The sequence below is a fragment of the Leiobunum rupestre genome, chromosome 1 (assembly GCF_980474605.1).
Source record: "Leiobunum rupestre chromosome 1, qqLeiRupe1.1.hap1, whole genome shotgun sequence".
In the NCBI taxonomy this organism is placed as follows: domain Eukaryota; kingdom Metazoa; phylum Arthropoda; class Arachnida; order Opiliones; family Sclerosomatidae; genus Leiobunum; species Leiobunum rupestre.
The window spans coordinates 63,654,401-63,675,832 of NC_143384.1; the positions used below are offsets into that span (position 1 = coordinate 63,654,401).

Sequence of the window (21,432 nt, forward strand, 5' to 3'; positions counted from 1 at the left end):
TTTCAAGAAGATGAGCGCTGGAAGAGCCAGGATAGCTTAGTCGGTAAAGCTTGAGGGTTTTAACCTAAAGAGCCTCTGTTGAAGCCACAGTTTAAGAGGGAAGCCTGTTTGAAGAAATCTAAAATTTTTAAATTTCGTTGTCCGTTTTATTGAATGTTGTGACGTTACGATTTTGCCCGCAGAGGGTCGCCCGTGTAGCTCAGTCGGTAGAGCGTTAGGCTCTTAACCTAACGGTCCTGGGTTCGAGCCCCAGTTCGGGTGCTTAACCTTTTGCGGGAAGTTAAGAAACGTTCGACGGATGTGGTTTGCGATAAATTCGTGACCTTGAAAAAAAGCGGAAGTTATTTATTTCCAAATCTTAATATTGAACTACTTACGTCTGTTCGCCAGGCGTTGTTTAAAATGACATATAGTCAGAGTCCTTTTCGTTGTTACTCGTTGCCCATACTGGAATTTAAATAAAAAATGTTGTATAAAAATCTTTTAATTTTTTTTTCTATTGCATAGAAACTGTTTTTCATGTTTTTAAAAAAATGAATCGAACCTGACTTTCTTGGGTGGTCTGATAATTAAAACCGCACTTAAAGGCCAACCAATGACGGTTTCCCACGGGAAATTTTGTGTGCTGCATTAAGACCTTAGCCAGTTCTTACGTCGTTATAAAACCTTGTTCAGTTTGGGCTCTCCGAGTGCCCCATACTGACGGCAAAATTCACGCGGTAGTTATATCTCCACAGCCCGATGATCGTCAGAGTCTCCACCCTCATAAAATCCTCTAATTTATGCTTCCAAGACGCTGGATAACTAATGGACGCCTCAATTCCTAGTCAGCGCCAGTTGCCAAGGTGGAAACTTTCAATCATAATGACGTTCCTTTTTTAACATATGAATAAAAAGGGCTTTTAATATATTAACAGAAGAAAATGAATAAAAAGAAATAATCCGCAATTTTCAAGAAGATGAGCGCTGGAAGAGCCAGGATAGCTTAGTCGGTAAAGCTTGAGGGTTTTAACCTAAAGAGCCTCTGTTGAAGCCACAGTTTAAGAGGGAAGCCTGTTTGAAGAAATCTAAAATTTTTAAATTTCGTTGTCCGTTTTATTGAATGTTGTGACGTTACGATTTTGCCCGCAGAGGGTCGCCCGTGTAGCTCAGTCGGTAGAGCGTTAGGCTCTTAACCTAACGGTCCTGGGTTCGAGCCCCAGTTCGGGTGCTTAACCTTTTGCGGGAAGTTAAGAAACGTTCGACGGATGTGGTTTGCGATAAATTCGTGACCTTGAAAAAAAGCGGAAGTTATTTATTTCCAAATCTTAATATTGAACTACTTACGTCTGTTCGCCAGGCGTTGTTTAAAATGACATATAGTCAGAGTCCTTTTCGTTGTTACTCGTTGCCCATACTGGAATTTAAATAAAAAATGTTGTATAAAAATCTTTTAATTTTTTTTTCTATTGCATAGAAACTGTTTTTCATGTTTTTAAAAAAATGAATCGAACCTGACTTTCTTGGGTGGTCTGATAATTAAAACCGCACTTAAAGGCCAACCAATGACGGTTTCCCACGGGAAATTTTGTGTGCTGCATTAAGACCTTAGCCAGTTCTTACGTCGTTATAAAACCTTGTTCAGTTTGGGCTCTCCGAGTGCCCCATACTGACGGCAAAATTCACGCGGTAGTTATATCTCCACAGCCCGATGATCGTCAGAGTCTCCACCCTCATAAAATCCTCTAATTTATGCTTCCAAGACGCTGGATAACTAATGGACGCCTCAATTCCTAGTCAGCGCCAGTTGCCAAGGTGGAAACTTTCAATCATAATGACGTTCCTTTTTTAACATATGAATAAAAAGGGCTTTTAATATATTAACAGAAGAAAATGAATAAAAAGAAATAATCCGCAATTTTCAAGAAGATGAGCGCTGGAAAAGCCAGGATAGCTTAGTCGGTAAAGCTTGAGGGTTTTAACCTAAAGAGCCTCTGTTGAAGCCACAGTTTAAGAGGGAAGCCTGTTTGAAGAAATCTAAAATTTTTAAATTTCGTTGTCCGTTTTATTGAATGTTGTGACGTTACGATTTTGCCCGCAGAGGGTCGCCCGTGTAGCTCAGTCGGTAGAGCGTTAGGCTCTTAACCTAACGGTCCTGGGTTCGAGCCCCAGTTCGGGTGCTTAACCTTTTGCGGGAAGTTAAGAAACGTTCGACGGATGTGGTTTGCGATAAATTCGTGACCTTGAAAAAAAGCGGAAGTTATTTATTTCCAAATCTTAATATTGAACTACTTACGTCTGTTCGCCAGGCGTTGTTTAAAATGACATATAGTCAGAGTCCTTTTCGTTGTTACTCGTTGCCCATACTGGAATTTAAATAAAAAATGTTGTATAAAAATCTTTTAATTTTTTTTTCTATTGCATAGAAACTGTTTTTCATGTTTTTAAAAAAATGAATCGAACCTGACTTTCTTGGGTGGTCTGATAATTAAAACCGCACTTAAAGGCCAACCAATGACGGTTTCCCACGGGAAATTTTGTGTGCTGCATTAAGACCTTAGCCAGTTCTTACGTCGTTATAAAACCTTGTTCAGTTTGGGCTCTCCGAGTGCCCCATACTGACGGCAAAATTCACGCGGTAGTTATATCTCCACAGCCCGATGATCGTCAGAGTCTCCACCCTCATAAAATCCTCTAATTTATGCTTCCAAGACGCTGGATAACTAATGGACGCCTCAATTCCTAGTCAGCGCCAGTTGCCAAGGTGGAAACTTTCAATCATAATGACGTTCCTTTTTTAACATATGAATAAAAAGGGCTTTTAATATATTAACAGAAGAAAATGAATAAAAAGAAATAATCCGCAATTTTCAAGAAGATGAGCGCTGGAAAAGCCAGGATAGCTTAGTCGGTAAAGCTTGAGGGTTTTAACCTAAAGAGCCTCTGTTGAAGCCACAGTTTAAGAGGGAAGCCTGTTTGAAGAAATCTAAAATTTTTAAATTTCGTTGTCCGTTTTATTGAATGTTGTGACGTTACGATTTTGCCCGCAGAGGGTCGCCCGTGTAGCTCAGTCGGTAGAGCGTTAGGCTCTTAACCTAACGGTCCTGGGTTCGAGCCCCAGTTCGGGTGCTTAACCTTTTGCGGGAAGTTAAGAAACGTTCGACGGATGTGGTTTGCGATAAATTCGTGACCTTGAAAAAAAGCGGAAGTTATTTATTTCCAAATCTTAATATTGAACTACTTACGTCTGTTCGCCAGGCGTTGTTTAAAATGACATATAGTCAGAGTCCTTTTCGTTGTTACTCGTTGCCCATACTGGAATTTAAATAAAAAATGTTGTATAAAAATCTTTTAATTTTTTTTTCTATTGCATAGAAACTGTTTTTCATGTTTTTAAAAAAATGAATCGAACCTGACTTTCTTGGGTGGTCTGATAATTAAAACCGCACTTAAAGGCCAACCAATGACGGTTTCCCACGGGAAATTTTGTGTGCTGCATTAAGACCTTAGCCAGTTCTTACGTCGTTATAAAACCTTGTTCAGTTTGGGCTCTCCGAGTGCCCCATACTGACGGCAAAATTCACGCGGTAGTTATATCTCCACAGCCCGATGATCGTCAGAGTCTCCACCCTCATAAAATCCTCTAATTTATGCTTCCAAGACGCTGGATAACTAATGGACGCCTCAATTCCTAGTCAGCGCCAGTTGCCAAGGTGGAAACTTTCAATCATAATGACGTTCCTTTTTTAACATATGAATAAAAAGGGCTTTTAATATATTAACAGACGAAAATGAATAAAAAGAAATAATCCGCAATTTTCAAGAAGATGAGCGCTGGAAGAGCCAGGATAGCTTAGTCGGTAAAGCTTGAGGGTTTTAACCTAAAGAGCCTCTGTTGAAGCCACAGTTTAAGAGGGAAGCCTGTTTGAAGAAATCTAAAATTTTTAAATTTCGTTGTCCGTTTTATTGAATGTTGTGACGTTACGATTTTGCCCGCAGAGGGTCGCCCGTGTAGCTCAGTCGGTAGAGCGTTAGGCTCTAAACCTAACGGTCCTGGGTTCGAGCCCCAGTTCGGGTGCTTAACCTTTTGCGGGAAGTTAAGAAACGTTCGACGGATGTGGTTTGCGATAAATTCGTGACCTTGAAAAAAAGCGGAAGTTATTTATTTCCAAATCTTAATATTGAACTACTTACGTCTGTTCGCCAGGCGTTGTTTAAAATGACATATAGTCAGAGTCCTTTTCGTTGTTACTCGTTGCCCATACTGGAATTTAAATAAAAAATGTTGTATAAAAATCTTTTAATTTTTTTTTCTATTGCATAGAAACTGTTTTTCATGTTTTTAAAAAAATGAATCGAACCTGACTTTCTTGGGTGGTCTGATAATTAAAACCGCACTTAAAGGCCAACCAATGACGGTTTCCCACGGGAAATTTTGTGTGCTGCATTAAGACCTTAGCCAGTTCTTACGTCGTTATAAAACCTTGTTCAGTTTGGGCTCTCCGAGTGCCCCATACTGACGGCAAAATTCACGCGGTAGTTATATCTCCACAGCCCGATGATCGTCAGAGTCTCCACCCTCATAAAATCCTCTAATTTATGCTTCCAAGACGCTGGATAACTAATGGACGCCTCAATTCCTAGTCAGCGCCAGTTGCCAAGGTGGAAACTTTCAATCATAATGACGTTCCTTTTTTAACATATGAATAAAAAGGGCTTTTAATATATTAACAGACGAAAATGAATAAAAAGAAATAATCCGCAATTTTCAAGAAGATGAGCGCTGGAAGAGCCAGGATAGCTTAGTCGGTAAAGCTTGAGGGTTTTAACCTAAAGAGCCTCTGTTGAAGCCACAGTTTAAGAGGGAAGCCTGTTTGAAGAAATCTAAAATTTTTAAATTTCGTTGTCCGTTTTATTGAATGTTGTGACGTTACGATTTTGCCCGCAGAGGGTCGCCCGTGTAGCTCAGTCGGTAGAGCGTTAGGCTCTTAACCTAACGGTCCTGGGTTCGAGCCCCAGTTCGGGTGCTTAACCTTTTGCGGGAAGTTAAGAAACGTTCGACGGATGTGGTGTGCGATAAATTCGTGACCTTGAAAAAAAGCGGAAGTAATTTATTTCCAAATCCAAATATTGAACTACTTACGTCTGTTCGCCAGGCGTTGTTTAAAATGACATATGGTCAGAGTCCTTTTCGTTGTTACTCGTTGCCCATACTGGAATTTAAATAAAAAATGTTGTATAAAAATCTTTTAATTTTTTTTTCTATTGCATAGAAACTGTTTTTCATGTTTTCAAAAAAATGAATCGAACCTGACTTTCTTGGGTGGTCTGATAATTAAAACCGCACTTAAAGGCCAACCAATGACGGTTTCCCACGGGAAATTTTGTGTGCTGCATTAAGACCTTAGCCAGTTCTTACGTCGTTATAAAACCTTGTTCAGTTTGGGCTCTCCGAGTGCCCCATACTGACGGCAAAATTCACGCGGTAGTTATATCTCCACAGCCCGATGATCGTCAGAGTCTCCACCCTCATAAAATCCTCTAATTTATGCTTCCAAGACGCTGGATAACTAATGGACGCCTCAATTCCTAGTCAGCGCCAGTTGCCAAGGTGGAAACTTTCAATCATAATGACGTTCCTTTTTTAACATATGAATAAAAAGGGCTTTTAATATATTAACAGAAGAAAATGAATAAAAAGAAATAATCCGCAATTTTCAAGAAGATGAGCGCTGGAAGAGCCAGGATAGCTTAGTCGGTAAAGCTTGAGGGTTTTAACCTAAAGAGCCTCTGTTGAAGCCACAGTTTAAGAGGGAAGCCTGTTTGAAGAAATCTAAAATTTTTAAATTTCGTTGTCCGTTTTATTGAATGTTGTGACGTTACGATTTTGCCCGCAGAGGGTCGCCCGTGTAGCTCAGTCGGTAGAGCGTTAGGCTCTTAACCTAACGGTCCTGGGTTCGAGCCCCAGTTCGGGTGCTTAACCTTTTGCGGGAAGTTAAGAAACGTTCGACGGATGTGGTTTGCGATAAATTCGTGACCTTGAAAAAAAGCGGAAGTTATTTATTTCCAAATCTTAATATTGAACTACTTACGTCTGTTCGCCAGGCGTTGTTTAAAATGACATATAGTCAGAGTCCTTTTCGTTGTTACTCGTTGCCCATACTGGAATTTAAATAAAAAATGTTGTATAAAAATCTTTTAATTTTTTTTTCTATTGCATAGAAACTGTTTTTCATGTTTTTAAAAAAATGAATCGAACCTGACTTTCTTGGGTGGTCTGATAATTAAAACCGCACTTAAAGGCCAACCAATGACGGTTTCCCACGGGAAATTTTGTGTGCTGCATTAAGACCTTAGCCAGTTCTTACGTCGTTATAAAACCTTGTTCAGTTTGGGCTCTCCGAGTGCCCCATACTGACGGCAAAATTCACGCGGTAGTTATATCTCCACAGCCCGATGATCGTCAGAGTCTCCACCCTCATAAAATCCTCTAATTTATGCTTCCAAGACGCTGGATAACTAATGGACGCCTCAATTCCTAGTCAGCGCCAGTTGCCAAGGTGGAAACTTTCAATCATAATGACGTTCCTTTTTTAACATATGAATAAAAAGGGCTTTTAATATATTAACAGAAGAAAATGAATAAAAAGAAATAATCCGCAATTTTCAAGAAGATGAGCGCTGGAAGAGCCAGGATAGCTTAGTCGGTAAAGCTTGAGGGTTTTAACCTAAAGAGCCTCTGTTGAAGCCACAGTTTAAGAGGGAAGCCTGTTTGAAGAAAACTAAAATTTTTAAATTTCGTTGTCCGTTTTATTGAATGTTGTGACGTTACGATTTTGCCCGCAGAGGGTCGCCCGTGTAGCTCAGTCGGTAGAGCGTTAGGCTCTTAACCTAACGGTCCTGGGTTCGAGCCCCAGTTCGGGTGCTTAACCTTTTGCGGGAAGTTAAGAAACGTTCGACGGATGTGGTTTGCGATAAATTCGTGACCTTGAAAAAAAGCGGAAGTAATTTATTTCCAAATCCAAATATTGAACTACTTACGTCTGTTCGCCAGGCGTTGTTTAAAATGACATATGGTCAGAGTCCTTTTCGTTGTTACTCGTTGCCCATACTGGAATTTAAATAAAAAATGTTGTATAAAAATCTTTTAATTTTTTTTTCTATTGCATAGAAACTGTTTTTCATGTTTTTAAAAAAATGAATCGAACCTGACTTTCTTGGGTGGTCTGATAATTAAAACCGCACTTAAAGGCCAACCAATGACGGTTTCCCACGGGAAATTTTGTGTGCTGCATTAAGACCTTAGCCAGTTCTTACGTCGTTATAAAACCTTGTTCAGTTTGGGCTCTCCGAGTGCCCCATACTGACGGCAAAATTCACGCGGTAGTTATATCTCCACAGCCCGATGATCGTCAGAGTCTCCACCCTCATAAAATCCTCTAATTTATGCTTCCAAGACGCTGGATAACTAATGGACGCCTCAATTCCTAGTCAGCGCCAGTTGCCAAGGTGGAAACTTTCAATCATAATGACGTTCCTTTTTTAACATATGAATAAAAAGGGCTTTTAATATATTAACAGACGAAAATGAATAAAAAGAAATAATCCGCAATTTTCAAGAAGATGAGCGCTGGAAAAGCCAGGATAGCTTAGTCGGTAAAGCTTGAGGGTTTTAACCTAAAGAGCCTCTGTTGAAGCCACAGTTTAAGAGGGAAGCCTGTTTGAAGAAATCTAAAATTTTTAAATTTCGTTGTCCGTTTTATTGAATGTTGTGACGTTACGATTTTGCCCGCAGAGGGTCGCCCGTGTAGCTCAGTCGGTAGAGCGTTAGGCTCTTAACCTAACGGTCCTGGGTTCGAGCCCCAGTTCGGGTGCTTAACCTTTTGCGGGAAGTTAAGAAACGTTCGACGGATGTGGTTTGCGATAAATTCGTGACCTTGAAAAAAAGCGGAAGTTATTTATTTCCAAATCTTAATATTGAACTACTTACGTCTGTTCGCCAGGCGTTGTTTAAAATGACATATAGTCAGAGTCCTTTTCGTTGTTACTCGTTGCCCATACTGGAATTTAAATAAAAAATGTTGTATAAAAATCTTTTAATTTTTTTTTCTATTGCATAGAAACTGTTTTTCATGTTTTTAAAAAAATGAATCGAACCTGACTTTCTTGGGTGGTCTGATAATTAAAACCGCACTTAAAGGCCAACCAATGACGGTTTCCCACGGGAAATTTTGTGTGTTGCATTAAGACCTTAGCCAGTTCTTACGTCGTTATAAAACCTTGTTCAGTTTGGGCTCTCCGAGTGCCCCATACTGACGGCAAAATTCACGCGGTAGTTATATCTCCACAGCCCGATGATCGTCAGAGTCTCCACCCTCATAAAATCCTCTAATTTATGCTTCCAAGACGCTGGATAACTAATGGACGCCTCAATTCCTAGTCAGCGCCAGTTGCCAAGGTGGAAACTTTCAATCATAATGACGTTCCTTTTTTAACATATGAATAAAAAGGGCTTTTAATATATTAACAGACGAAAATGAATAAAAAGAAATAATCCGCAATTTTCAAGAAGATGAGCGCTGGAAGAGCCAGGATAGCTTAGTCGGTAAAGCTTGAGGGTTTTAACCTAAAGAGCCTCTGTTGAAGCCACAGTTTAAGAGGGAAGCCTGTTTGAAGAAATCTAAAATTTTTAAATTTCGTTGTCCGTTTTATTGAATGTTGTGACGTTACGATTTTGCCCGCAGAGGGTCGCCCGTGTAGCTCAGTCGGTAGAGCGTTAGGCTCTTAACCTAACGGTCCTGGGTTCGAGCCCCAGTTCGGGTGCTTAACCTTTTGCGGGAAGTTAAGAAACGTTCGACGGATGTGGTTTGCGATAAATTCGTGACCTTGAAAAAAAGCGGAAGTTATTTATTTCCAAATCTTAATATTGAACTACTTACGTCTGTTCGCCAGGCGTTGTTTAAAATGACATATAGTCAGAGTCCTTTTCGTTGTTACTCGTTGCCCATACTGGAATTTAAATAAAAAATGTTGTATAAAAATCTTTTAATTTTTTTTTCTATTGCATAGAAACTGTTTTTCATGTTTTTAAAAAAATGAATCGAACCTGACTTTCTTGGGTGGTCTGATAATTAAAACCGCACTTAAAGGCCAACCAATGACGGTTTCCCACGGGAAATTTTGTGTGCTGCATTAAGACCTTAGCCAGTTCTTACGTCGTTATAAAACCTTGTTCAGTTTGGGCTCTCCGAGTGCCCCATACTGACGGCAAAATTCACGCGGTAGTTATATCTCCACAGCCCGATGATCGTCAGAGTCTCCACCCTCATAAAATCCTCTAATTTATGCTTCCAAGACGCTGGATAACTAATGGACGCCTCAATTCCTAGTCAGCGCCAGTTGCCAAGGTGGAAACTTTCAATCATAATGACGTTCCTTTTTTAACATATGAATAAAAAGGGCTTTTAATATATTAACAGACGAAAATGAATAAAAAGAAATAATCCGCAATTTTCAAGAAGATGAGCGCTGGAAGAGCCAGGATAGCTTAGTCGGTAAAGCTTGAGGGTTTTAACCTAAAGATCCTCTGTTGAAGCCACAGTTTAAGAGGGAAGCCTGTTTGAAGAAATCTAAAATTTTTAAATTTCGTTGTCCGTTTTATTGAATGTTGTGACGTTACGATTTTGCCCGCAGAGGGTCGCCCGTGTAGCTCAGTCGGTAGAGCGTTAGGCTCTTAACCTAACGGTCCTGGGTTCGAGCCCCAGTTCGGGTGCTTAACCTTTTGCGGGAAGTTAAGAAACGTTCGACGGATGTGGTTTGCGATAAATTCGTGACCTTGAAAAAAAGCGGAAGTTATTTATTTCCAAATCTTAATATTGAACTACTTACGTCTGTTCGCCAGGCGTTGTTTAAAATGACATATAGTCAGAGTCCTTTTCGTTGTTACTCGTTGCCCATACTGGAATTTAAATAAAAAATGTTGTATAAAAATCTTTTAATTTTTTTTTCTATTGCATAGAAACTGTTTTTCATGTTTTTAAAAAAATGAATCGAACCTGACTTTCTTGGGTGGTCTGATAATTAAAACCGCACTTAAAGGCCAACCAATGACGGTTTCCCACGGGAAATTTTGTGTGCTGCATTAAGACCTTAGCCAGTTCTTACGTCGTTATAAAACCTTGTTCAGTTTGGGCTCTCCGAGTGCCCCATACTGACGGCAAAATTCACGCGGTAGTTATATCTCCACAGCCCGATGATCGTCAGAGTCTCCACCCTCATAAAATCCTCTAATTTATGCTTCCAAGACGCTGGATAACTAATGGACGCCTCAATTCCTAGTCAGCGCCAGTTGCCAAGGTGGAAACTTTCAATCATAATGACGTTCCTTTTTTAACATATGAATAAAAAGGGCTTTTAATATATTAACAGACGAAAATGAATAAAAAGAAATAATCCGCAATTTTCAAGAAGATGAGCGCTGGAAGAGCCAGGATAGCTTAGTCGGTAAAGCTTGAGGGTTTTAACCTAAAGAGCCTCTGTTGAAGCCACAGTTTAAGAGGGAAGCCTGTTTGAAGAAATCTAAAATTTTTAAATTTCGTTGTCCGTTTTATTGAATGTTGTGACGTTACGATTTTGCCCGCAGAGGGTCGCCCGTGTAGCTCAGTCGGTAGAGCGTTAGGCTCTTAACCTAACGGTCCTGGGTTCGAGCCCCAGTTCGGGTGCTTAACCTTTTGCGGGAAGTTAAGAAACGTTCGACGGATGTGGTTTGCGATAAATTCGTGACCTTGAAAAAAAGCGGAAGTTATTTATTTCCAAATCTTAATATTGAACTACTTACGTCTGTTCGCCAGGCGTTGTTTAAAATGACATATAGTCAGAGTCCTTTTCGTTGTTACTCGTTGCCCATACTGGAATTTAAATAAAAAATGTTGTATAAAAATCTTTTAATTTTTTTTTCTATTGCATAGAAACTGTTTTTCATGTTTTTAAAAAAATGAATCGAACCTGACTTTCTTGGGTGGTCTGATAATTAAAACCGCACTTAAAGGCCAACCAATGACGGTTTCCCACGGGAAATTTTGTGTGCTGCATTAAGACCTTAGCCAGTTCTTACGTCGTTATAAAACCTTGTTCAGTTTGGGCTCTCCGAGTGCCCCATACTGACGGCAAAATTCACGCGGTAGTTATATCTCCACAGCCCGATGATCGTCAGAGTCTCCACCCTCATAAAATCCTCTAATTTATGCTTCCAAGACGCTGGATAACTAATGGACGCCTCAATTCCTAGTCAGCGCCAGTTGCCAAGGTGGAAACTTTCAATCATAATGACGTTCCTTTTTTAACATATGAATAAAAAGGGCTTTTAATATATTAACAGAAGAAAATGAATAAAAAGAAATAATCCGCAATTTTCAAGAAGATGAGCGCTGGAAGAGCCAGGATAGCTTAGTCGGTAAAGCTTGAGGGTTTTAACCTAAAGAGCCTCTGTTGAAGCCACAGTTTAAGAGGGAAGCCTGTTTGAAGAAATCTAAAATTTTTAAATTTCGTTGTCCGTTTTATTGAATGTTGTGACGTTACGATTTTGCCCGCAGAGGGTCGCCCGTGTAGCTCAGTCGGTAGAGCGTTAGGCTCTTAACCTAACGGTCCTGGGTTCGAGCCCCAGTTCGGGTGCTTAACCTTTTGCGGGAAGTTAAGAAACGTTCGACGGATGTGGTTTGCGATAAATTCGTGACCTTGAAAAAAAGCGGAAGTTATTTATTTCCAAATCTTAATATTGAACTACTTACGTCTGTTCGCCAGGCGTTGTTTAAAATGACATATAGTCAGAGTCCTTTTCGTTGTTACTCGTTGCCCATACTGGAATTTAAATAAAAAATGTTGTATAAAAATCTTTTAATTTTTTTTTCTATTGCATAGAAACTGTTTTTCATGTTTTTAAAAAAATGAATCGAACCTGACTTTCTTGGGTGGTCTGATAATTAAAACCGCACTTAAAGGCCAACCAATGACGGTTTCCCACGGGAAATTTTGTGTGCTGCATTAAGACCTTAGCCAGTTCTTACGTCGTTATAAAACCTTGTTCAGTTTGGGCTCTCCGAGTGCCCCATACTGACGGCAAAATTCACGCGGTAGTTATATCTCCACAGCCCGATGATCGTCAGAGTCTCCACCCTCATAAAATCCTCTAATTTATGCTTCCAAGACGCTGGATAACTAATGGACGCCTCAATTCCTAGTCAGCGCCAGTTGCCAAGGTGGAAACTTTCAATCATAATGACGTTCCTTTTTTAACATATGAATAAAAAGGGCTTTTAATATATTAACAGAAGAAAATGAATAAAAAGAAATAATCCGCAATTTTCAAGAAGATGAGCGCTGGAAGAGCCAGGATAGCTTAGTCGGTAAAGCTTGAGGGTTTTAACCTAAAGAGCCTCTGTTGAAGCCACAGTTTAAGAGGGAAGCCTGTTTGAAGAAATCTAAAATTTTTAAATTTCGTTGTCCGTTTTATTGAATGTTGTGACGTTACGATTTTGCCCGCAGAGGGTCGCCCGTGTAGCTCAGTCGGTAGAGCGTTAGGCTCTTAACCTAACGGTCCTGGGTTCGAGCCCCAGTTCGGGTGCTTAACCTTTTGCGGGAAGTTAAGAAACGTTCGACGGATGTGGTTTGCGATAAATTCGTGACCTTGAAAAAAAGCGGAAGTTATTTATTTCCAAATCTTAATATTGAACTACTTACGTCTGTTCGCCAGGCGTTGTTTAAAATGACATATAGTCAGAGTCCTTTTCGTTGTTACTCGTTGCCCATACTGGAATTTAAATAAAAAATGTTGTATAAAAATCTTTTAATTTTTTTTTCTATTGCATAGAAACTGTTTTTCATGTTTTTAAAAAAATGAATCGAACCTGACTTTCTTGGGTGGTCTGATAATTAAAACCGCACTTAAAGGCCAACCAATGACGGTTTCCCACGGGAAATTTTGTGTGCTGCATTAAGACCTTAGCCAGTTCTTACGTCGTTATAAAACCTTGTTCAGTTTGGGCTCTCCGAGTGCCCCATACTGACGGCAAAATTCACGCGGTAGTTATATCTCCACAGCCCGATGATCGTCAGAGTCTCCACCCTCATAAAATCCTCTAATTTATGCTTCCAAGACGCTGGATAACTAATGGACGCCTCAATTCCTAGTCAGCGCCAGTTGCCAAGGTGGAAACTTTCAATCATAATGACGTTCCTTTTTTAACATATGAATAAAAAGGGCTTTTAATATATTAACAGACGAAAATGAATAAAAAGAAATAATCCGCAATTTTCAAGAAGATGAGCGCTGGAAGAGCCAGGATAGCTTAGTCGGTAAAGCTTGAGGGTTTTAACCTAAAGATCCTCTGTTGAAGCCACAGTTTAAGAGGGAAGCCTGTTTGAAGAAATCTAAAATTTTTAAATTTCGTTGTCCGTTTTATTGAATGTTGTGACGTTACGATTTTGCCCGCAGAGGGTCGCCCGTGTAGCTCAGTCGGTAGAGCGTTAGGCTCTTAACCTAACGGTCCTGGGTTCGAGCCCCAGTTCGGGTGCTTAACCTTTTGCGGGAAGTTAAGAAACGTTCGACGGATGTGGTTTGCGATAAATTCGTGACCTTGAAAAAAAGCGGAAGTTATTTATTTCCAAATCTTAATATTGAACTACTTACGTCTGTTCGCCAGGCGTTGTTTAAAATGACATATAGTCAGAGTCCTTTTCGTTGTTACTCGTTGCCCATACTGGAATTTAAATAAAAAATGTTGTATAAAAATCTTTTAATTTTTTTTTCTATTGCATAGAAACTGTTTTTCATGTTTTTAAAAAAATGAATCGAACCTGACTTTCTTGGGTGGTCTGATAATTAAAACCGCACTTAAAGGCCAACCAATGACGGTTTCCCACGGGAAATTTTGTGTGCTGCATTAAGACCTTAGCCAGTTCTTACGTCGTTATAAAACCTTGTTCAGTTTGGGCTCTCCGAGTGCCCCATACTGACGGCAAAATTCACGCGGTAGTTATATCTCCACAGCCCGATGATCGTCAGAGTCTCCACCCTCATAAAATCCTCTAATTTATGCTTCCAAGACGCTGGATAACTAATGGACGCCTCAATTCCTAGTCAGCGCCAGTTGCCAAGGTGGAAACTTTCAATCATAATGACGTTCCTTTTTTAACATATGAATAAAAAGGGCTTTTAATATATTAACAGACGAAAATGAATAAAAAGAAATAATCCGCAATTTTCAAGAAGATGAGCGCTGGAAGAGCCAGGATAGCTTAGTCGGTAAAGCTTGAGGGTTTTAACCTAAAGAGCCTCTGTTGAAGCCACAGTTTAAGAGGGAAGCCTGTTTGAAGAAATCTAAAATTTTTAAATTTCGTTGTCCGTTTTATTGAATGTTGTGACGTTACGATTTTGCCCGCAGAGGGTCGCCCGTGTAGCTCAGTCGGTAGAGCGTTAGGCTCTTAACCTAACGGTCCTGGGTTCGAGCCCCAGTTCGGGTGCTTAACCTTTTGCGGGAAGTTAAGAAACGTTCGACGGATGTGGTTTGCGATAAATTCGTGACCTTGAAAAAAAGCGGAAGTTATTTATTTCCAAATCTTAATATTGAACTACTTACGTCTGTTCGCCAGGCGTTGTTTAAAATGACATATAGTCAGAGTCCTTTTCGTTGTTACTCGTTGCCCATACTGGAATTTAAATAAAAAATGTTGTATAAAAATCTTTTAATTTTTTTTTCTATTGCATAGAAACTGTTTTTCATGTTTTTAAAAAAATGAATCGAACCTGACTTTCTTGGGTGGTCTGATAATTAAAACCGCACTTAAAGGCCAACCAATGACGGTTTCCCACGGGAAATTTTGTGTGCTGCATTAAGACCTTAGCCAGTTCTTACGTCGTTATAAAACCTTGTTCAGTTTGGGCTCTCCGAGTGCCCCATACTGACGGCAAAATTCACGCGGTAGTTATATCTCCACAGCCCGATGATCGTCAGAGTCTCCACCCTCATAAAATCCTCTAATTTATGCTTCCAAGACGCTGGATAACTAATGGACGCCTCAATTCCTAGTCAGCGCCAGTTGCCAAGGTGGAAACTTTCAATCATAATGACGTTCCTTTTTTAACATATGAATAAAAAGGGCTTTTAATATATTAACAGAAGAAAATGAATAAAAAGAAATAATCCGCAATTTTCAAGAAGATGAGCGCTGGAAGAGCCAGGATAGCTTAGTCGGTAAAGCTTGAGGGTTTTAACCTAAAGAGCCTCTGTTGAAGCCACAGTTTAAGAGGGAAGCCTGTTTGAAGAAATCTAAAATTTTTAAATTTCGTTGTCCGTTTTATTGAATGTTGTGACGTTACGATTTTGCCCGCAGAGGGTCGCCCGTGTAGCTCAGTCGGTAGAGCGTTAGGCTCTTAACCTAACGGTCCTGGGTTCGAGCCCCAGTTCGGGTGCTTAACCTTTTGCGGGAAGTTAAGAAACGTTCGACGGATGTGGTTTGCGATAAATTCGTGACCTTGAAAAAAAGCGGAAGTTATTTATTTCCAAATCTTAATATTGAACTACTTACGTCTGTTCGCCAGGCGTTGTTTAAAATGACATATAGTCAGAGTCCTTTTCGTTGTTACTCGTTGCCCATACTGGAATTTAAATAAAAAATGTTGTATAAAAATCTTTTAATTTTTTTTTCTATTGCATAGAAACTGTTTTTCATGTTTTTAAAAAAATGAATCGAACCTGACTTTCTTGGGTGGTCTGATAATTAAAACCGCACTTAAAGGCCAACCAATGACGGTTTCCCACGGGAAATTTTGTGTGCTGCATTAAGACCTTAGCCAGTTCTTACGTCGTTATAAAACCTTGTTCAGTTTGGGCTCTCCGAGTGCCCCATACTGACGGCAAAATTCACGCGGTAGTTATATCTCCACAGCCCGATGATCGTCAGAGTCTCCACCCTCATAAAATCCTCTAATTTATGCTTCCAAGACGCTGGATAACTAATGGACGCCTCAATTCCTAGTCAGCGCCAGTTGCCAAGGTGGAAACTTTCAATCATAATGACGTTCCTTTTTTAACATATGAATAAAAAGGGCTTTTAATATATTAACAGACGAAAATGAATAAAAAGAAATAATCCGCAATTTTCAAGAAGATGAGCGCTGGAAGAGCCAGGATAGCTTAGTCGGTAAAGCTTGAGGGTTTTAACCTAAAGAGCCTCTGTTGAAGCCACAGTTTAAGAGGGAAGCCTGTTTGAAGAAATCTAAAATTTTTAAATTTCGTTGTCCGTTTTATTGAATGTTGTGACGTTACGATTTTGCCCGCAGAGGGTCGCCCGTGTAGCTCAGTCGGTAGAGCGTTAGGCTCTTAACCTAACGGTCCTGGGTTCGAGCCCCAGTTCGGGTGCTTAACCTTTTGCGGGAAGTTAAGAAACGTTCGACGGATGTGGTTTGCGATAAATTCGTGACCTTGAAAAAAAGCGGAAGTTATTTATTTCCAAATCTTAATATTGAACTACTTACGTCTGTTCGCCAGGCGTTGTTTAAAATGACATATAGTCAGAGTCCTTTTCGTTGTTACTCGTTGCCCATACTGGAATTTAAATAAAAAATGTTGTATAAAAATCTTTTAATTTTTTTTTCTATTGCATAGAAACTGTTTTTCATGTTTTTAAAAAAATGAATCGAACCTGACTTTCTTGGGTGGTCTGATAATTAAAACCGCACTTAAAGGCCAACCAATGACGGTTTCCCACGGGAAATTTTGTGTGCTGCATTAAGACCTTAGCCAGTTCTTACGTCGTTATAAAACCTTGTTCAGTTTGGGCTCTCCGAGTGCCCCATACTGACGGCAAAATTCACGCGGTAGTTATATCTCCACAGCCCGATGATCGTCAGAGTCTCCACCCTCATAAAATCCTCTAATTTATGCTTCCAAGACGCTGGATAACTAATGGACGCCTCAATTCCTAGTCAGCGCCAGTTGCCAAGGTGGAAACTTTCAATCATAATGACGTTCCTTTTTTAACATATGAATAAAAAGGGCTTTTAATATATTAACAGAAGAAAATGAATAAAAAGAAATAATCCGCAATTTTCAAGAAGATGAGCGCTGGAAGAGCCAGGATAGCTTAGTCGGTAAAGCTTGAGGGTTTTAACCTAAAGAGCCTCTGTTGAAGCCACAGTTTAAGAGGGAAGCCTGTTTGAAGAAATCTAAAATTTTTAAATTTCGTTGTCCGTTTTATTGAATGTTGTGACGTTACGATTTTGCCCGCAGAGGGTCGCCCGTGTAGCTCAGTCGGTAGAGCGTTAGGCTCTTAACCTAACGGTCCTGGGTTCGAGCCCCAGTTCGGGTGCTTAACCTTTTGCGGGAAGTTAAGAAACGTTCGACGGATGTGGTTTGCGATAAATTCGTGACCTTGAAAAAAAGCGGAAGTTATTTATTTCCAAATCTTAATATTGAACTACTTACGTCTGTTCGCCAGGCGTTGTTTAAAATGACATATAGTCAGAGTCCTTTTCGTTGTTACTCGTTGCCCATACTGGAATTTAAATAAAAAATGTTGTATAAAAATCTTTTAATTTTTTTTCTATTGCATAGAAACTGTTTTTCATGTTTTTAAAAAAATGAATCGAACCTGACTTTCTTGGGTGGTCTGATAATTAAAACCGCACTTAAAGGCCAACCAATGACGGTTTCCCACGGGAAATTTTGTGTGCTGCATTAAGACCTTAGCCAGTTCTTACGTCGTTATAAAACCTTGTTCAGTTTGGGCTCTCCGAGTGCCCCATACTGACGGCAAAATTCACGCGGTAGTTATATCTCCACAGCCCGATGATCGTCAGAGTCTCCACCCTCATAAAATCCTCTAATTTATGCTTCCAAGACGCTGGATAACTAATGGACGCCTCAATTCCTAGTCAGCGCCAGTTGCCAAGGTGGAAACTTTCAATCATAATGACGTTCCTTTTTTAACATATGAATAAAAAGGGCTTTTAATATATTAACAGAAGAAAATGAATAAAAAGAAATAATCCGCAATTTTCAAGAAGATGAGCGCTGGAAGAGCCAGGATAGCTTAGTCGGTAAAGCTTGAGGGTTTTAACCTAAAGAGCCTCTGTTGAAGCCACAGTTTAAGAGGGAAGCCTGTTTGAAGAAATCTAAAATTTTTAAATTTCGTTGTCCGTTTTATTGAATGTTGTGACGTTACGATTTTGCCCGCAGAGGGTCGCCCGTGTAGCTCAGTCGGTAGAGCGTTAGGCTCTTAACCTAACGGTCCTGGGTTCGAGCCCCAGTTCGGGTGCTTAACCTTTTGCGGGAAGTTAAGAAACGTTCGACGGATGTGGTTTGCGATAAATTCGTGACCTTGAAAAAAAGCGGAAGTTATTTATTTCCAAATCTTAATATTGAACTACTTACGTCTGTTCGCCAGGCGTTGTTTAAAATGACATATAGTCAGAGTCCTTTTCGTTGTTACTCGTTGCCCATACTGGAATTTAAATAAAAAATGTTGTATAAAAATCTTTTAATTTTTTTTTCTATTGCATAGAAACTGTTTTTCATGTTTTTAAAAAAATGAATCGAACCTGACTTTCTTGGGTGGTCTGATAATTAAAACCGCACTTAAAGGCCAACCAATGACGGTTTCCCACGGGAAATTTTGTGTGCTGCATTAAGACCTTAGCCAGTTCTTACGTCGTTATAAAACCTTGTTCAGTTTGGGCTCTCCGAGTGCCCCATACTGACGGCAAAATTCACGCGGTAGTTATATCTCCACAGCCCGATGATCGTCAGAGTCTCCACCCTCATAAAATCCTCTAATTTATGCTTCCAAGACGCTGGATAACTAATGGACGCCTCAATTCCTAGTCAGCGCCAGTTGCCAAGGTGGAAACTTTCAATCATAATGACGTTCCTTTTTTAACATATGAATAAAAACAGCTTTTAATATATTAACAGAAGAAAATGAATAAAAAGAAATAATCCGCAATTTTCAAGAAGATGAGCGCTGGAAGAGCCAGGATAGCTTAGTCGGTAAAGCTTGAGGGTTTTAACCTAAAGAGCCTCTGTTGAAGCCACAGTTTAAGAGGGAAGCCTGTTTGAAGAAATCTAAAATTTTTAAATTTCGTTGTCCGTTTTATTGAATGTTGTGACGTTACGATTTTGCCCGCAGAGGGTCGCCCGTGTAGCTCAGTCGGTAGAGCGTTAGGCTCTTAACCTAACGGTCCTGGGTTCGAGCCCCAGTTCGGGTGCTTAACCTTTTGCGGGAAGTTAAGAAACGTTCGACGGATGTGGTTTGCGATAAATTCGTGACCTTGAAAAAAAGCGGAAGTTATTTATTTCCAAATCTTAATATTGAACTACTTACGTCTGTTCGCCAGGCGTTGTTTAAAATGATATATAGTCAGAGTCCTTTTCGTTGTTACTCGTTGCCCATACTGGAATTTAAATAAAAAATGTTGTATAAAAATCTTTTAATTTTTTTTTCTATTGCATAGAAACTGTTTTTCATGTTTTTAAAAAAATGAATCGAACCTGACTTTCTTGGGTGGTCTGATAATTAAAACCGCACTTAAAGGCCAACCAATGACGGTTTCCCACGGGAAATTTTGTGTGCTGCATTAAGACCTTAGCCAGTTCTTACGTCGTTATAAAACCTTGTTCAGTTTGGGCTCTCCGAGTGCCCCATACTGACGGCAAAATTCACGCGGTAGTTATATCTCCACAGCCCGATGATCGTCAGAGTCTCCACCCTCATAAAATCCTCTAATTTATGCTTCCAAGACGCTGGATAACTAATGGACGCCTCAATTCCTAGTCAGCGTAAGTTGCCAAGGTGGAAACTTTCAATCATAATGACGTTCCTTTTTTAACATATGAATAAAAAGGGCTTTTAATATATTAACAGAAGAAAATGAATAAAAAGAAATAATCCGCAATTTTCAAGAAGATGAGCGCTGGAAGAGCCAGGATAGCTTAGTCGGTAAAGCTTGAGGGTTTTAACCTAAAGAGCCTCTGTTGAAGCCACAGTTTAAGAGGGAAGCCTGTTTGAAGAAAACTAAAATTTTTAAATTTCGTTGTCCGTTTTATTGAATGTTGTGACGTTACGATTTTGCCCGCAGAGGGTCGCCCGTGTAGCTCAGTCGGTAGAGCGTTAGGCTCTTAACCTAACGGTCCTGGGTTCGAGCCCCAGTTCGGGTGCTTAACCTTTTGCGGGAAGTTAAGAAACGTTCGACGGATGTGGTTTGCGATAAATTCGTGACCTTGAAAAAAAGCGGAAGTTATTTATTTCCAAATCTTAATATTGAACTACTTACGTCTGTTCGCCAGGCGTTGTTTAAAATGACATATAGTCAGAGTCCTTTTCGTTGTTACTCGTTGCCCATACTGGAATTTAAATAAAAAATGTTGTATAAAAATCTTTTAATTTTTTTTTCTATTGCATAGAAACTGTTTTTCATGTTTTTAAAAAAATGAATCGAACCTGACTTTCTTGGGTGGTCTGATAATTAAAACCGCACTTAAAGGCCAACCAATGACGGTTTCCCACGGGAAATTTTGTGTGCTGCATTAAGACCTTAGCCAGTTCTTACGTCGTTATAAAACCTTGTTCAGTTTGGGCTCTCCGAGTGCCCCATACTGACGGCAAAATTCACGCGGTAGTTATATCTCCACAGCCCGATGATCGTCAGAGTCTCCACCCTCATAAAATCCTCTAATTTATGCTTCCAAGACGCTGGATAACTAATGGACGCCTCAATTCCTAGTCAGCGTAAGTTGCCAAGGTGGAAACTTTCAATCATAATGACGTTCCTTTTTTAACATATGAATAAAAAGGGCTTTTAATATATTAACAGAAGAAAATGAATAAAAAGAAATAATCCGCAATTTTCAAGAAGATGAGCGCTGGAAGAGCCAGGATAGCTTAGTCGGTAAAGCTTGAGGGTTTTAACCTAAAGAGCCTCTGTTGAAGCCACAGTTTAAGAGGGAAGCCTGTTTGAAGAAAACTAAAATTTTTAAATTTCGTTGTCCGTTTTATTGAATGTTGTGACGTTACGATTTTGCCCGCAGAGGGTCGCCCGTGTAGCTCAGTCGGTAGAGCGTTAGGCTCTTAACCTAACGGTCCTGGGTTCGAGCCCCAGTTCGGGTGCTTAACCTTTTGCGGGAAGTTAAGAAACGTTCGACGGATGTGGTTTGCGATAAATTCGTGACCTTGAAAAAAAGCGGAAGTTATTTATTTCCAAATCTTAATATTGAACTACTTACGTCTGTTCGCCAGGCGTTGTTTAAAATGATATATAGTCAGAGTCCTTTTCGTTGTTACTCGTTGCCCATACTGGAATTTAAATAAAAAATGTTGTATAAAAATCTTTTAATTTTTTTTTCTATTGCATAGAAACTGTTTTTCATGTTTTTAAAAAAATGAATCGAACCTGACTTTCTT

The 21,432-nt window shown here is 39.7% G+C and overlaps 22 non-coding genes across 22 annotated transcripts; all 22 read left to right on the forward strand.

Moving 5' to 3' along the window:
- Positions 1-188: 188 nt before the first annotated feature.
- TRNAK-CUU (transfer RNA lysine (anticodon CUU)) lies at positions 189-261 on the forward strand. Its single transcript has one exon. It is a non-coding gene; the product is annotated as a tRNA-Lys (tRNA).
- An 876-nt stretch (positions 262-1,137) lies between these two features.
- On the forward strand, positions 1,138-1,210 carry TRNAK-CUU (transfer RNA lysine (anticodon CUU)). Its single transcript has one exon. It is a non-coding gene; the product is annotated as a tRNA-Lys (tRNA).
- An 876-nt stretch (positions 1,211-2,086) lies between these two features.
- Positions 2,087-2,159, forward strand: TRNAK-CUU (transfer RNA lysine (anticodon CUU)). The gene has a single exon. It is a non-coding gene; the product is annotated as a tRNA-Lys (tRNA).
- Positions 2,160-3,035: 876 nt separating this feature from the next.
- TRNAK-CUU (transfer RNA lysine (anticodon CUU)) lies at positions 3,036-3,108 on the forward strand. The gene has a single exon. It is a non-coding gene; the product is annotated as a tRNA-Lys (tRNA).
- A 1,825-nt stretch (positions 3,109-4,933) lies between these two features.
- Positions 4,934-5,006, forward strand: TRNAK-CUU (transfer RNA lysine (anticodon CUU)). The gene has a single exon. It is a non-coding gene; the product is annotated as a tRNA-Lys (tRNA).
- An 876-nt stretch (positions 5,007-5,882) lies between these two features.
- On the forward strand, positions 5,883-5,955 carry TRNAK-CUU (transfer RNA lysine (anticodon CUU)). The gene has a single exon. It is a non-coding gene; the product is annotated as a tRNA-Lys (tRNA).
- Positions 5,956-6,831: 876 nt separating this feature from the next.
- TRNAK-CUU (transfer RNA lysine (anticodon CUU)) lies at positions 6,832-6,904 on the forward strand. The gene has a single exon. It is a non-coding gene; the product is annotated as a tRNA-Lys (tRNA).
- Positions 6,905-7,780: 876 nt separating this feature from the next.
- Positions 7,781-7,853, forward strand: TRNAK-CUU (transfer RNA lysine (anticodon CUU)). The gene has a single exon. It is a non-coding gene; the product is annotated as a tRNA-Lys (tRNA).
- Positions 7,854-8,729: 876 nt separating this feature from the next.
- TRNAK-CUU (transfer RNA lysine (anticodon CUU)) lies at positions 8,730-8,802 on the forward strand. The gene has a single exon. It is a non-coding gene; the product is annotated as a tRNA-Lys (tRNA).
- An 876-nt stretch (positions 8,803-9,678) lies between these two features.
- Positions 9,679-9,751, forward strand: TRNAK-CUU (transfer RNA lysine (anticodon CUU)). The gene has a single exon. It is a non-coding gene; the product is annotated as a tRNA-Lys (tRNA).
- Positions 9,752-10,627: 876 nt separating this feature from the next.
- Positions 10,628-10,700, forward strand: TRNAK-CUU (transfer RNA lysine (anticodon CUU)). The gene has a single exon. It is a non-coding gene; the product is annotated as a tRNA-Lys (tRNA).
- Positions 10,701-11,576: 876 nt separating this feature from the next.
- Positions 11,577-11,649, forward strand: TRNAK-CUU (transfer RNA lysine (anticodon CUU)). Its single transcript has one exon. It is a non-coding gene; the product is annotated as a tRNA-Lys (tRNA).
- An 876-nt stretch (positions 11,650-12,525) lies between these two features.
- On the forward strand, positions 12,526-12,598 carry TRNAK-CUU (transfer RNA lysine (anticodon CUU)). Its single transcript has one exon. It is a non-coding gene; the product is annotated as a tRNA-Lys (tRNA).
- Positions 12,599-13,474: 876 nt separating this feature from the next.
- TRNAK-CUU (transfer RNA lysine (anticodon CUU)) lies at positions 13,475-13,547 on the forward strand. The gene has a single exon. It is a non-coding gene; the product is annotated as a tRNA-Lys (tRNA).
- Positions 13,548-14,423: 876 nt separating this feature from the next.
- Positions 14,424-14,496, forward strand: TRNAK-CUU (transfer RNA lysine (anticodon CUU)). Its single transcript has one exon. It is a non-coding gene; the product is annotated as a tRNA-Lys (tRNA).
- An 876-nt stretch (positions 14,497-15,372) lies between these two features.
- Positions 15,373-15,445, forward strand: TRNAK-CUU (transfer RNA lysine (anticodon CUU)). The gene has a single exon. It is a non-coding gene; the product is annotated as a tRNA-Lys (tRNA).
- Positions 15,446-16,321: 876 nt separating this feature from the next.
- On the forward strand, positions 16,322-16,394 carry TRNAK-CUU (transfer RNA lysine (anticodon CUU)). The gene has a single exon. It is a non-coding gene; the product is annotated as a tRNA-Lys (tRNA).
- Positions 16,395-17,270: 876 nt separating this feature from the next.
- On the forward strand, positions 17,271-17,343 carry TRNAK-CUU (transfer RNA lysine (anticodon CUU)). Its single transcript has one exon. It is a non-coding gene; the product is annotated as a tRNA-Lys (tRNA).
- Positions 17,344-18,218: 875 nt separating this feature from the next.
- On the forward strand, positions 18,219-18,291 carry TRNAK-CUU (transfer RNA lysine (anticodon CUU)). Its single transcript has one exon. It is a non-coding gene; the product is annotated as a tRNA-Lys (tRNA).
- An 876-nt stretch (positions 18,292-19,167) lies between these two features.
- On the forward strand, positions 19,168-19,240 carry TRNAK-CUU (transfer RNA lysine (anticodon CUU)). Its single transcript has one exon. It is a non-coding gene; the product is annotated as a tRNA-Lys (tRNA).
- An 876-nt stretch (positions 19,241-20,116) lies between these two features.
- TRNAK-CUU (transfer RNA lysine (anticodon CUU)) lies at positions 20,117-20,189 on the forward strand. The gene has a single exon. It is a non-coding gene; the product is annotated as a tRNA-Lys (tRNA).
- Positions 20,190-21,065: 876 nt separating this feature from the next.
- TRNAK-CUU (transfer RNA lysine (anticodon CUU)) lies at positions 21,066-21,138 on the forward strand. The gene has a single exon. It is a non-coding gene; the product is annotated as a tRNA-Lys (tRNA).
- The last annotated feature ends 294 nt before the right edge of the window (positions 21,139-21,432 follow it).